The sequence below is a fragment of the Staurois parvus genome, unplaced genomic scaffold, assembly GCF_062004578.1.
Source record: "Staurois parvus isolate SC_StPar_1 unplaced genomic scaffold, SC_StPar_1.0 ptg000882l, whole genome shotgun sequence".
NCBI classification, from domain to species: Eukaryota; Metazoa; Chordata; class Amphibia; order Anura; family Ranidae; genus Staurois; species Staurois parvus.
The window spans coordinates 3,531,962-3,545,319 of NW_028318678.1; the positions used below are offsets into that span (position 1 = coordinate 3,531,962).

Consider the following 13,358-nt stretch of genomic DNA (forward strand, 5'->3'; position numbering starts at 1 on the left):
ACCGGCTCTGATCCTCCTCTTCTCGGGTCCCCCACAGGTGATCTCGGCTCCTTCTCTTTTTTGTGTCCCCCCCATAGCAAGCCGTTTGCTGTGGGGACACACGCTGCACGCACATTCCCGACCTGTGTGTCTACAGAGCTGCGTTCCATAGACATACACAATGGGATTTACCCTGCCCCCCACTTCCTCTTCATTACATTTGATTGACAGCAGCAAGAGCTAATGGCTCCTGCTGCTGTTCAAGTCCCTGTATGAAGAGGAAGAGAGGGGGGAAAAAATTCAGCCGTGCACAACACTGATCTCTTCTCCCCTCTCTTCCCCTTCACACAGGGCAGGGGGAACACAGACAAATAGAAATCTTATATTACCTTAATGCAAGCAATGCATTAAGGTAAAAAAAAACATTTTTTAGGTTTAGTATCACTTTAAGTAAAGGATAAAATGCAGGGTCCGGAGTTTGTAACACAAAGTGCAGGGGTCAGGAATCGGGAGAACACAGCAGGGAACTAAGCTTCCTGCCCCATTATAGTGGCACAGGCAACTGTCAGAAGTGGCATGTGCCACGATCACAAAGCAGATCTGTTTGAGGTCTATCTGCATCACCAAAGATTTACCAGTCAGGTACATCCATAATGGCAGGCTTTAGAGGCTACCATTGCAGATATCTGCAGGCACCTCAGACACAATTTGCGAAGTATATTATATTTGGTGTATAGCAGCTTGCTGAGGGCTAACTGAGAATACTGGGCCAGTCTCATCTTGACAAAAGCCAGCAATGAGGAGGTAAGAGGACCTAGTATACTGTATCTCTGTCACTTATGCAGCAGCTGGATAAGTGAATGAAGACAAAAACACAGATCGCACCATTGGGATCCAGGGCATTCACCAGCAGATGCTTGGGGCACACGCGCGGCTCTAGCAATGCCCATGGTGCCGGTATGGGTGCGTAACAGCCACATCCATCACAAATGTCCTTGTAGTGATGAAAGGGAAAGAAGGTGTGTCTGGCAAATTACAGACTTCAATATTTATTACAGATATATGTATAGCACCATTAATGTATGCAGCGCTTTACATCTATATTGTACATTCCCATCAGTCCCAGCCCCCGAGGAGTGTACAATCTAAGGTTCCTAACTCACATTCATACATACACATACTAGGGACAATTTAGACAGGAGCCAATTAACCTTCCAGCATGTCTTTGGAGTGTGGGAGGAAACCAGAGTACCGGAGGAAACCCACACAGGCACAGGGAGAACATGTAAACTCCAGGCAGGTGTTGCCGTGGTTGGGATTCAAACCATCGACCCTAGTACTGCCAGGTGGAAGTGCTAACCATTTAGCCACTGGGCTGCCCAATATGCAGTGTGATCCAGCCTATTGGACTATACATTACTTACGCCTGACCCCTACACATTGTACATTACTTACTCCTGACCCCTGCACACAGTGCACTACTTATTCCTGACCCCTGCACACTGTACATTACTTACTCCTGACCCCTGCACACTGTACATTACTTACTCCTGACCCCTGCACACTGTACATTACTTACTCCTGACCCCTGCACACTGTACATTACTTACTCCTGACCCCTGCACACTGTACATTACTTACTCCTGACCCCTGCACACAGTGCACTACTTACTCCTGACCCCTGCACACTGTACATTACTTGCTCCTGACCCCTGAACATTGTGCATTACTTACTCCTGACCCCTGCATTCTGTGCCATATTTGATCCTGACCCCTGCATTCTGTGCCATATTGGACTATCCTCCAGGTAACCCCAGACAGACCCCACCCACTGTCCCCATCATTACACAGGTCCCTGACCCTCCCGAATGTCCTGGCAGCTCTGTGAATGCTGTACAGGTCAAGGTTCAGCTTGTTTGATTAAGCTTTGACAATAAAACCTGGAAGGTGATTGGTTTCTGTGCAGAGCTGCACCAGATTGTGTACTCTTCACTTTTAGTAGATCTCCCTCACTGTGTTTAGTCAGTTCCTGGGATTTTTTTATAACTCTGGTTTTATCCTTTAAGGAGCCCTATCTCTGAAAGGGACTTTTTTTTTAAGTGCTTTTTTTTTAAAGGTGTTTCTTTTTAATACATGTACTCCTGCTAACTGGACTCCTGTTTTCCAGATAACAAGTTTCCTTCTTATATTGAACAACATTCACTTTCCTCGGGGCTCCGTCCACCGTTTTTTTTCCCTTCCTCCGTCACTGTTAATTTGGGTTTCCTGCAAATTATTTTCCTAGGTAATATAACAATTTGTTTTTCATTAGCAGCTGTCCGCTCCAGAGCCTGGTCAGGTTTGAGAAAAAGCAGCCTGTGAGTGGGGCCTGGGAGGGAAGGCCTGGTGGGAATAAATAGGTCTATACATGGTACAGTGTACCGCTTGCAGCCAGGCAGGGACATTATTTAATGACACACACCCAGCATACGTGTATACTACACCCCAGGTGATTACCAGGCCAGCGGCCATGTTAACAGGCAGAAATGTGAATTGAATGGGGATTTGTCATCTTCTTCTTTAGAAGGTCAGGAGATTAGTGACACCATATCGGCAGGCTTACAGTACAGGTCACAGAACTTCAGGGTGATCAGTATTACCCTTAGTGCTCGTTCACACTGGAATGCGTTGCGGGAGAGCCGCATTTCCATGTGGGTTCCGGCACCGCATTCCGATCGCAATGCCCTTGCAGTCTGCTGCGGCGGTCAGTTAAAGTCAACGACACCCTGAACGCAGGTGCGTTTGCCCACATTGACCCGCACCAATCCGTATGGTACGGCGATTACAGTGTGTTTAAAGAAAGTAGCGCTTGCAAATGAGTGGACATGAATCCTACCGCATAGAACTGCATATGAATCGCACAGGAATGCACAGCGCGTTCCTGTGTGATTCATATCAGGGTATAGTGTGAACCGGCCCTTAAAGTGTTACTAAACCCATGACCCTGCATTCTCTATATCCAGTCTTCCACAGTACACAGAACATCTCAAACCTTTTACCCAAGAGGAGCCCCTGAAAGAATTTTCAGGTCTCGGGGAACCCTTGAAAAAAACAATTCTTAATAGTCAGTTGGAAAACAAATTCCCATTTTATTGATGGAAAGTGGGAAAAATGTCTCCCTTGCAGTGGTGTTCAGAATGCCACCCTTACACAAAGGTTTGGATTCTTGCAGTTGTCTCTGCCAAGTGGCTTATTCCCTGGAACCAAGCAGGCACCGTTAAATGGGAGGTCAATCCACCATAACTCTAGCCCTAGCAACCTCTGCAAGAACCCTAGGCTTCCATGGAACCCTAGCTGGGAATGGCTTGACTGGAAAATCAATGCAGCACTGTTGAATGACCAATCAACAGGCTCCTGGGCCGACATGTAGGGGCAGAGAAGGAGTCCTTAGCTCCAACCAGGGTGGTTTGAAATTTAGGGAGTCAAAGAAAAGTGGAAATAAGCCATGGAGGTTGGCCATTAACTCAACCTGTTGCTTTATCCTGAAAGGCACGTGAATAGTATGATAGAAAAGGTTATGTTTTTGTTAAAGGAGAACGTCACCCGGCCCTTTGAAAGTTGCAGTCCTTTCCCCTTAACCTTTGGTGCTCTTGTATGCTGCATTCATATACATACAATCCAGCAAATCCAGCCTTGTCCTTTTCTCTCAAACCACTCTCCTACTATAGGTCGCAAACTGTGGTACCATCTTCCTCATGGGGAGCTGCCTCTTTCTTCCTGGTTCTTGTAGCTAGCCTTCCAATGATGCAACATCAGATCTTGCACATGCGACTAAATTCTGGAGCTATACACGTTTACATGTTTCCAAGGATTTGAGAAATCCCAGGAGCAAATTCAAGTCACTATGTTTTAAAACTGCCTTTATAGTTCAGTTGAGCCGCTTGTAAGGAGACACGCGGTTATATATTTTTATACTAAGACAATGTACTATTTTATTCATTGAAAATGTCAAATTCATTACTATTAAATTGCATCTCATAGACTTTCATGCACAATCGCGTCCCTATTGAGTTCAATGCAAAATTGCGTCTCATAGAATTTCATACACAATCGCGCCCCTATTTATTTATTTATTTCAGGTACTTATATAGTGCTGTCAATTTATGCAGCACTTTACATACATATTGTACATTCACATCAGTCCCTGACCCTCAAGGGGTGTACAATCTAAGGTCCCTAACTCACATTCATACATACACTTATTAGGGCCAATTTAGACAGGATCCAATTCACCTACCTGCATGTCTTTGGAGTGTGGGAGGAAACCAGAGCACCCAGAGGAAACCCACGCAAGCACAGGGAGAACATGCAAACTCCATGCAGGAGGCGCCATGGTCAGGAATCAAACCCATGAGCCATTTACTGCAAGGCAGACGTGCTAACCACTAAGCCACTGTGCCGCCCCACAGTGAGTTCAATGCAAAATTGCGTCTCATAGACTTTCATGCACCAATTGCTTCCCCATTGACTTCAGTGAAAAAACGCCCCCTAATGGCTTCATGGCAAAATTGGCAGCCACACTGATTAAAATTTTTAAAAACTATCCATTTCAGTTTTCAGCCAAATGCATCCTGAATTTTCAATTTCAGCACCAGAATTTTCATTTTATTGCACCACTAAACACCACTGTTTATTCTCAATACAATAACTTATTGTAACCCAGAAGCCTGCAGGAGCAAGGTGGCACATAATTTTTGCTTCGTAAAGAGTCGATGCAAGTGGCACGATGGGTGTTAAATAAAGGGAAAAAAAGGTTAACAGGTTAGCTTTTTTAGGTTTTGGAGGAGGGAGGTTTGAAACGGTGCAGAGTCTAATTTTTGTGTGAAATTCAGCTTTAAAAATTAGGAACGTGGTCCCTGCCCAAGGAGAAGACCCCTTACTAAGAAGAACCCCAGGTTAACCTTTGCTGAGCATTGGTCTTTGAAGCCCCTATCGACAACAGTCCTTGGCAGTTATATAGTGGCATGTCACTGGTATTAATCCTGTAGAAAGTCTCAAAATATTTTGTATATAAAAAACATTTATCCCTCTGGTGAGGTAACCAAAACTGATTGGGTCTGAATTATTACATTTTTTAATGTTTGCAAACTTTTGAGATAATCTTTATGAATTGGATTTTATACTAAAGTATATAGCCCAAAGTTTGTGGTCACCTGACCATCACACCTAACAAAAACACACGGACACTCCTTCAAAACATTGAGTTCAGATGTTTCCAGTGAAGGGAACTAATAATGCTACAGCATGCAGACATCAGACAATTGTGTGCTTCTAACCTTGTGGTAACAGTTTGGGTGAAGGCCCTTTTCTATTCCAGCATGACTATTCCCGTGTGTACAAAGCCAGCTCCATAAAGACATCAATTGAAGAGTTCAGTGAGGAGCAACTGGAGTGACCTCATCTCTAATGAACACCTTTGGGATTTTTGGGAAATGCCAGTTGCAGGGCAGAACTTCTCCAGAATCTGTATCTGACTGCAAAATGCTTTTTCTGCTGAATGGGCATAAATTCCCAGAGAAATCCAAAATCTTGTAGAAAGCCTTCCTTAAATAATGGGAAGGGAACTCCATATCAATGCTGGTAGGAAGAGGGAAACTCTAGATCAGGGGTGGGCAAACTTTTTGACTTGAGGGCCGCAATGGGTTCATATATTGGACCCGGGGGCCGGACCAAGAGTAGATGAATGATGTGTATGTGTCATCCATAGTAAGTATAGTAATATTCTCCCATAGTAAGCATAGTAATTCATCCCCCATATAGTAATTCATCCCCCATATAGTAATTCATCCCCCATAGTAATTCATCCCCCATATAGTAATTCATCCCCCCTATAGTAATTAATTCCCCATATTAATTCATCCCCCATATTAATTCATCCCTCATATAGTGTTTCATCCCCCACAGTACTATTCCCCCCCAAGTAGTAAGCCAAGTCCCCTCTGTGTCAATTCACTTACCTTTGCTCCGCGCGTTCCTCTCGCCGTGTTCCCGCGCCGTTCCGGTCTTCAGGGCGGACTGTGAGAGGAGCCTAGCTCCCCTCACGTTCGTCACGCTGCCCCGCCTACACACATCCTGACAGCCAATGTTTGCCTGCCCTGGCTGCGGGCCGGATTAAAAGGTCCGCCGGGCCGTATATGGCCCGCGGGCCGTAGTTTGCCCATTGCTGCTCTAGATCAAGGTCCGTGTTTATGGAATGTGATGACCAACAAGCTCCTGTAGATGTGATGATCAAGCATCCACATTTTTTTTCATAAACCTTTTTTTGATAAAACCTTTAGTGAAGTGAAATTCTAACAATTAACAAATAACACATTATAATGAAAATAACATTTTGATAATCGATTGAGATTTTAACCTGTTGTTGCACTGGGATCTGTAGTTCCAAAAGTGAATGGTGCTACCTTACAGCAGTTTGAGACCGGGGCTGTAATGGAAGCTTCAATGTTGTGTGTAGTCAAGCATCCTCCTTCAGTGGAGCAATGGTGCACAATTAATTAGGACTGCTGTCACTTCAGGCCTTGGCAGGCAATTTTGGTAACATAATTAATTTAGGCCTAACAGGAATGATCTTTATGCAGCCTGAGCTTATAAAAGGCCTACTGATGTCCCTATGGTCGTCAGGAAGCCTTATAAACTCCGTGACCTCAGAGATGAGAGCCTTTTTGACCTCTTTAGTGTCACAGAGCCTCTTTTGATGTCGGAGTATATTGGTGTGTGTAATTAGAAGCTAATCGGATTACTCCTAGCCACCGATGGAGAAAGGAGGGAATACGCTTCGGAGGCCCCATCACAGGTGGGGATACCCCGGACTGCGGAGTTTAAATCCACTGGCCAAGCCGCACCTGCTGTCTCCACATGGGTTTAGAGACCGGCTGCACTCAATTACAGCACATCGGGGGTGGAGGCTTGGCAGACGTACTCTTCCTTCCTCTTCTTTCTCAGCATCGTGTAACATCAACCCCGCAACATCTGCTCTTGGAAGTCTCCCAGGGCCACTAACCGCTCTTCTGCATTAACTGCAAACCTCCTTAACCCTCGTCAGTGCCAGATGCAGAGAGGAATATCAATGAATTGTCTGCCAGGGGCTAGGTATTGAGACTTGCATGTGGCAACAAGTGTGGGGGCCAGCCATGGTGTTGTATCAAAAAGTAGGCTTACACTGTCTGGAAAACAACAGATAAAACTATTCTTTTAAGTTCCCCATTGATGTAGAGACACAGTAAATTCAGCTGTATAGTCACAGTATTCTGGTGTCCAGGATTGCAGCAAGCCCACTTGTAGCCTCTGATACTCAGAGACCTCAGTTCCATAAGGGGAAAATTACTTTTTTTAACCTCAAATGCCCCCAAAATTGTTAAGTTTAGCACGTAGAATATACAGTGCAGTAGTCTGAGTTTAGGGGTCAGGATTATGAAATGCACAGAACAGCTTGCAGATTTCAGTGGTCAGGTGTTGCTACCTCCTTATGGTGGTGGTCAATGATGAGTGTCCCAGAACACTAGTAGTTAGTGGTGTTTTCTCAATATTTTATTATTATTATTATTATACAGTATTTATAAAACGCCGATAGTTCGCTCAGCGCTGTACATTACAAAGGGGGACAGAACAATAACAATACAGTACAATGCAAAACATGAGGGGATTGAGGGCCCTGCTCTTTGGAGCTTACAATCTAGGAGGGAGGGGATGGTGGCACAGGAGGATAGATGTGGGGGATGGAGTTGTAGGAAGAGTGGAGGAGGTCGGCAAGTTAGCAGGGGGTGGGGTAGGCTTCCCTGAAGTCCTGAGCTCTCCCTTGCTGCTCATTGTTGGTCATTGTGAACCCCAGTGGGAGCTCCAATATAAACAGTAATACTGTTTACATTTGTGATCGTTGTGATTGGCCAGTTACAAGGCACGGAGCTGCTCAGATTGGATGAGCTCATCTTCAGTCTCCTCCATCAGCATTCTCATTATCAGCACATGTGCAGCTAAACTTAATAGCCCCCTAATGCTGCCCTTCCCTCTGCCAGCTTGAGGTGAACTGCACAGGGTATTAGAGGGATTAAGGTTTGATGAAGACTAGCATCTACTAACCACACTAACAGCAGCCACCCGTTCTTAGTGCCGTTAGGAGACTCTAATCCTCATCAAGCCTTAGCACGGGTCCTCTAGTGCATTCCATCATGAGTCTTTAAATGCTCAGGCCCTGAGGAAGGGGTAGGCTTTTCCCCTTGAAACGTGTTGGCTGTATTTAATGCATTTAACCATTAAACATTTCAGAAAGACCTTAAGCTCTGGTTCACACTGGTGCAACTTGTCATGCGATTTGACAGTTTCAAATTGCATGACAAGTTGCAACCATTTGTCCACAATGAAACTGTTCAAAATGACGCTTCGGAGTCGCACTGATTTTGAAAGTAGTTCTGCGCTACTTTTTGCAATTTCAAGTGTGACTTGCATAGGCATCTGTGAATGAAGTCGAACAGATGTCTTCCAAGTCACACTGACATCCAACTTTGAAATTGTGCAACTTCAAGTGAAATCGCACGATTTCAAAATCGGATCCAGTGTGAACCAGAGCTTAAGTGTAATTAGTTATTGTACAGGCCACCCCTCAATACACATCCAGGATTTTCTGGGAGTTCAGGAAAAGTCCATTAATTGCATTTAATGCTTGAGACCAGGTTCACATATGTGTGGGGCCGGTTTCAGTGTGATTTTTCAAAGAATTCTGGTGCGGTTTCATTTAGCTGTTCAGGTGCGATTGAGGTGAGATTTTTTTAAGTGTATGACACTTAAAATCGCACCTGAACCGGACTGAAAATCGTACCTGACTCTTTTTAAAAAAGCACGGCGTCCAACCTGCACATATGTGAAACAGCTCCAAAAAAAGTCGGTTTGGTTTACATGTCCTGCGAATTGGATGCGGTTCAAAATGCATACAATTTGCATATTTGTGAACTGGGACTGAAATCTCTAGAATAGTTTGTAAATTATGGACCGTCTCTGTCCACCCTTACCTGGGTTTGAAACAGAACTCAAAGTAAGCCAGGTATTACCATCTTTGGTTGGAGGCGGAGGTGTGTTTAATGGCATATATAGCTGACACTAGTTACTACAATGATTTTGCCTAGTAGTTTATTAACTGTTGAGATAAGATGTCAGCCACACAGGGAGTGCATTGTTTTTAATGGGTAGACTTGCATTTTGAGTAGAAGCAGTCAAGCACAACTGCTGTTGTGTAGTGTATTGCACAAAAGGAAACAGAGCCTGCATATGTATTGAATAAGTATGGCTTCCTACATACATATGTGATTACAAAAATAAGTGGAAGGGTTTATAAATAATAGCACGTGTTGATAAAAAATTACATCAAGGTGATCACCTTCACAGTACTGCACAAATGTTTTAGGCAGGTGTGAAAAAATGCTGTAAATTAAAAATGCTTTCAGAAATTGAAGAGTTAATAATTTATTTTTCTCAATTAACAAAATGGAAAGAAAAATGAACAGAAGAGAAATCCAAATCAAATCAATATTTGGTGTGAACACCCTTTGTCTTCAGCATCAATTCTTCTAGGTAAACTTGCACACAGTTTTGGAAGGAATTCAGCAGGTAAGTTGTTCAAAACATCTTGGAGAACTAAGCACAGATCTTCTGTAGATGTCGGCTGCCTCAGATATTTCTGTCTCCTCATGTAATCCCAGACAGACTCCGTGATGGTGAGATCAGGGCTCTGTGGGGGCAAACCATCATTTGCAGGACTCCTTGTTCTTCTTTACCCTGAAGATACACTTTATTGCCAAAAGTATTGGGACACCTCTCCAAATCATTGGATTCAGGTTTTCCAATCACCTCCATGGCCACTGGACTCTAGAGCAATGGAGACGTGTTCTTTAGAGTGACCAATTATGCTTCACTGTCTGGCAATCCGATGGACATGGGTTTGGCGGTTCCCCGTAGACCTGTACTTGACCAACTGCATTGTGCCAAGTGTAAAGATTGGTGGAGGGAGGATTATGATGCAGGGCTGTTTCTCAGGAGTTGGGCTTGGCCCCTTCGTTCCAGTGAAGGGAACTCTTAAGGCGTCAGCATACCAAGACATTTTGGACAATTTCATGCTCCCAACTTTGTGGGAACAGTTTGGGGATGGCCCCTTCCTGATCCAACACGCACCAGTGCACAAAGGAAGGTCCATAAAGACATAGATGAGCAAGTTTGGGGTGGAGGAACTTGACTGGCCTGCACAGAGTCCTGACCTCAACCCCATAGAACACCTTTGGGATGATTTAGAATGGAGACTGCGAGCCAGGCCTCCTCCCCCGACATCAGTGCCTGACCTCACAAATGAGCTTCTGGAAGAATGTTCAAACCTTCCCATAGACACCCATAACTTTAAACCTTGTGGACGGCCTTCCCAGAAGAGTTGAAGCTGTTATAGCTGCAAAGGGCGGGGCCAACTCAATATTGAACCCTACAGACTAAGACTGGAATACCATTAAAGTTCATGTGCGTGTAAAGGCAGGCGTCCCAATACTTTTGGCAATATAGTGTAGTTCTTAATGACATTGGCTGTATGTTTGGGGTCGTTGTCCTGCTGCAGAATAAATTTGGGGTCAATCACACGCCTCCCTGATGATATGACATGATGGATAAGTATCTGCCTGTATTTCTCAGAATTGAAGACACCATTGATCCTGACCAAATCTCCAACTTCATTTGCAGAAATGCAGCCCCAAACTTGCAAGAAACCTCCACCATGTTTCACTGTTGCCTGCAGACATTTATTATTGTACATCTGTCTAGCCCTTCACAAAAAAAACTGCTTCTGCTACAGCCAGTCGCTTAGCCTTGTTTCCATGTCGGAGGTATGGCTTTTTGGTCACAATTCTTCCATGAAGATCACTTCTGGACAGACTTCTCCATACAGTAGATGGGTGTACCTGGGTCCCATTGGCTTTCACCAATGGGCATCTTCTGATGGTGAAGGGAAGAAAGCATGATCTGCTGCATTAAGTTTCCTTGGGCAATCACTGCATCTATGCTCCTCCTCCTCGCCAATTTCTTTGTGCTTCTTCAGAAGAGCTTGAAACCCCAGTCTGCTTTGATATCTTTGCCTGGGAGAGACCTTGACAGTATAACTACCTTGTTTCTTGTTGCTGTGCTCAGTCTTGCCATCGTGTAGGACCTGTGATATGAAACGGTCTTCCACAACTTCACCTTAGTAGCAGAGTTTGGCTGTTCCTCACCCAGTTTTAATCCTCCTACACAGCTGTTTCTGTTTTAGTGAATGACTGTGTTTCAACCTACATATTAAATTGATGATCATTAGCACCTGCTTGGTATAATTGGTTAATCATACATCTGATTCTAATCCTACAAAATCCCTGACTTTGTACAAGTGTAAGAATTGATGGTGGCTTGAAACCAAAGGGTGGTTACACCAAATATTGATTTGATTTTTCTTCAGTCCACTCAGTTTGCATTTTGTAAATTGATAAACATGAACAATTAAAATATATATTTTTAAAACATGCTTACTTTACAGCATTTCTTCACACCTGCCTAAAAGTTTTGCACAGCACTGTATAGCTAAAAAAAAAACATAGTTAAGATTTTATTTTCCCTTGAAGCAAAGAGGCATCATGTAGATCTGTTGGAAGATTCCCTCTAAGCAGCAGCGCTGTAAGGAACGTGCAGTGTATTTACATGCGGTTTATAAAACAGAAAAATAAACAGTTGGTATTGGAATATTCGGACATTCAAATTCCAGAGCGCACAACTTGCAGAGAACGGGGCTGGAAATTTCCACGGTTTCATTAGTCTGTAACGACTCATAAAAATCCTGCCGAGTAATGATATTTTTCCAGATCTCCAGAGTAGCCTTATGAATGATTCAGCACCAGACTCACTGGAGCAGCTGCTGAAACAGAAGCAGTATGTAAAGTGTACCTGTCATCAACTGTGGAAAGCTGGCCATAAATAGATCGAAATCTGGTCGGTCAGCAGGGACTGACTGAATTGTGATCCATCTATGACCATCCCCGCTCAATCACCTTCTATAAAAAATGTATATTTGATCAGCGGCTACAGCCAATGCAGTTATACAGAACGACTAGCTCTGCTTCCTAAAATCCCCCCTTTAATACCCTTTGAGAGAAACACTTTAGGAGTTTTAAGGGCTTACTTTCATGGCTTGGGGCTTGGGACAGGTTAAGAGTTAAAGGCTAAAGTGGACATCTAAACTTGTAAAAAATGGATTTTGTTGCAGTACTAGCATTCAGTCCAGAGCTGTATCCTGCATTACATCATCTCTGCCACTAGATGTCACCTGTTGTATGGGTTGAATGACAGCCAGTGTCATAAAAGCCACTTCCTGTAAACCCAGGACGTCAAGGATGTGCCCCCTGGGACAGAGGCATTACGCAGCTTGGGGTCACAGCCCTGCAGCATACAATGTTCCTCACACTTCAATATGTGAACGATGTTGGGAAGGAGGGAGGGGGGCTCACATACTAAACTTTTGCTTTAAGCCCCCGTTCACACTGGCATACGTGACAATGGACAAGAAAAAAACAGACGGTGCTGCCATCTAAGTGTATCAGTTTAATAAACCATGAAATAAAACTAAGGGTTAAAATGCGCTCACAAAAAGGAGATAAAACCGTGGTTTGACAAAAGAGCACTCCGAAACATGTTACCGCCTACTTCAGGCAGGGGTCTCCAAACTTTTCACTGTATATTTTATGAATATTTGAGGGCTGAAAAAGTCCCCCTTACATCAAAGTCCTATTAGATCCGGCCTTTTACATGAAGTTTCCTGTCAGGGTCCCCCATTACATCAGGGTCCCCATCAAGGGTCCTTCCTTACATCAGGGTCCCCATCAGATTCCTCCCAACATCAGGGTCCTCATCAGATTCCTCCCAACATCAGGGTCCTCATCAGATTCCTCCTAACATCAGGGTCCTCATCAGATTCCTCCTAACATCAGAGTCCCCTTGGAGTCCTTCCTTACATTAGGGTCCCCATGAGATTCCTCCTAACATCATGGTCCCCGTCAGATTCCTCCTAACATCTGGGTCCCCGTCAGACTCCTCCTAAAATCAGGGTCCCTGTCAGATTCCTCCTAACATCAGGGTCTCCATCAGATTCCTCCTAACATCAGGGTCTCCATCAGATTCCTCCTAACATCAGGGTCTCCATCAGATTCCTCCTAACATCAGGGTCCCCATCAGATTCCTCCTAACATCAGGGTCCCCATCAGATTCCTCCTAACATCAGGGTCCCCATCAGATTCCTCCTAACATCAGGGTCCCCATCAGATTCCTCCTAACATCAGGGTCCCCATCAGATTCCT

The 13,358-nt window shown here is 44.3% G+C and overlaps 1 protein-coding gene across 1 annotated transcript in view; it reads left to right on the top strand.

Moving 5' to 3' along the window:
* The window catches only part of LMF1 (lipase maturation factor 1), a 506,204-nt gene that overhangs the window by 392,432 nt on the left and 100,414 nt on the right, over positions 1-13,358 (top strand). The gene's annotated exons all lie outside the window — the stretch shown is intronic.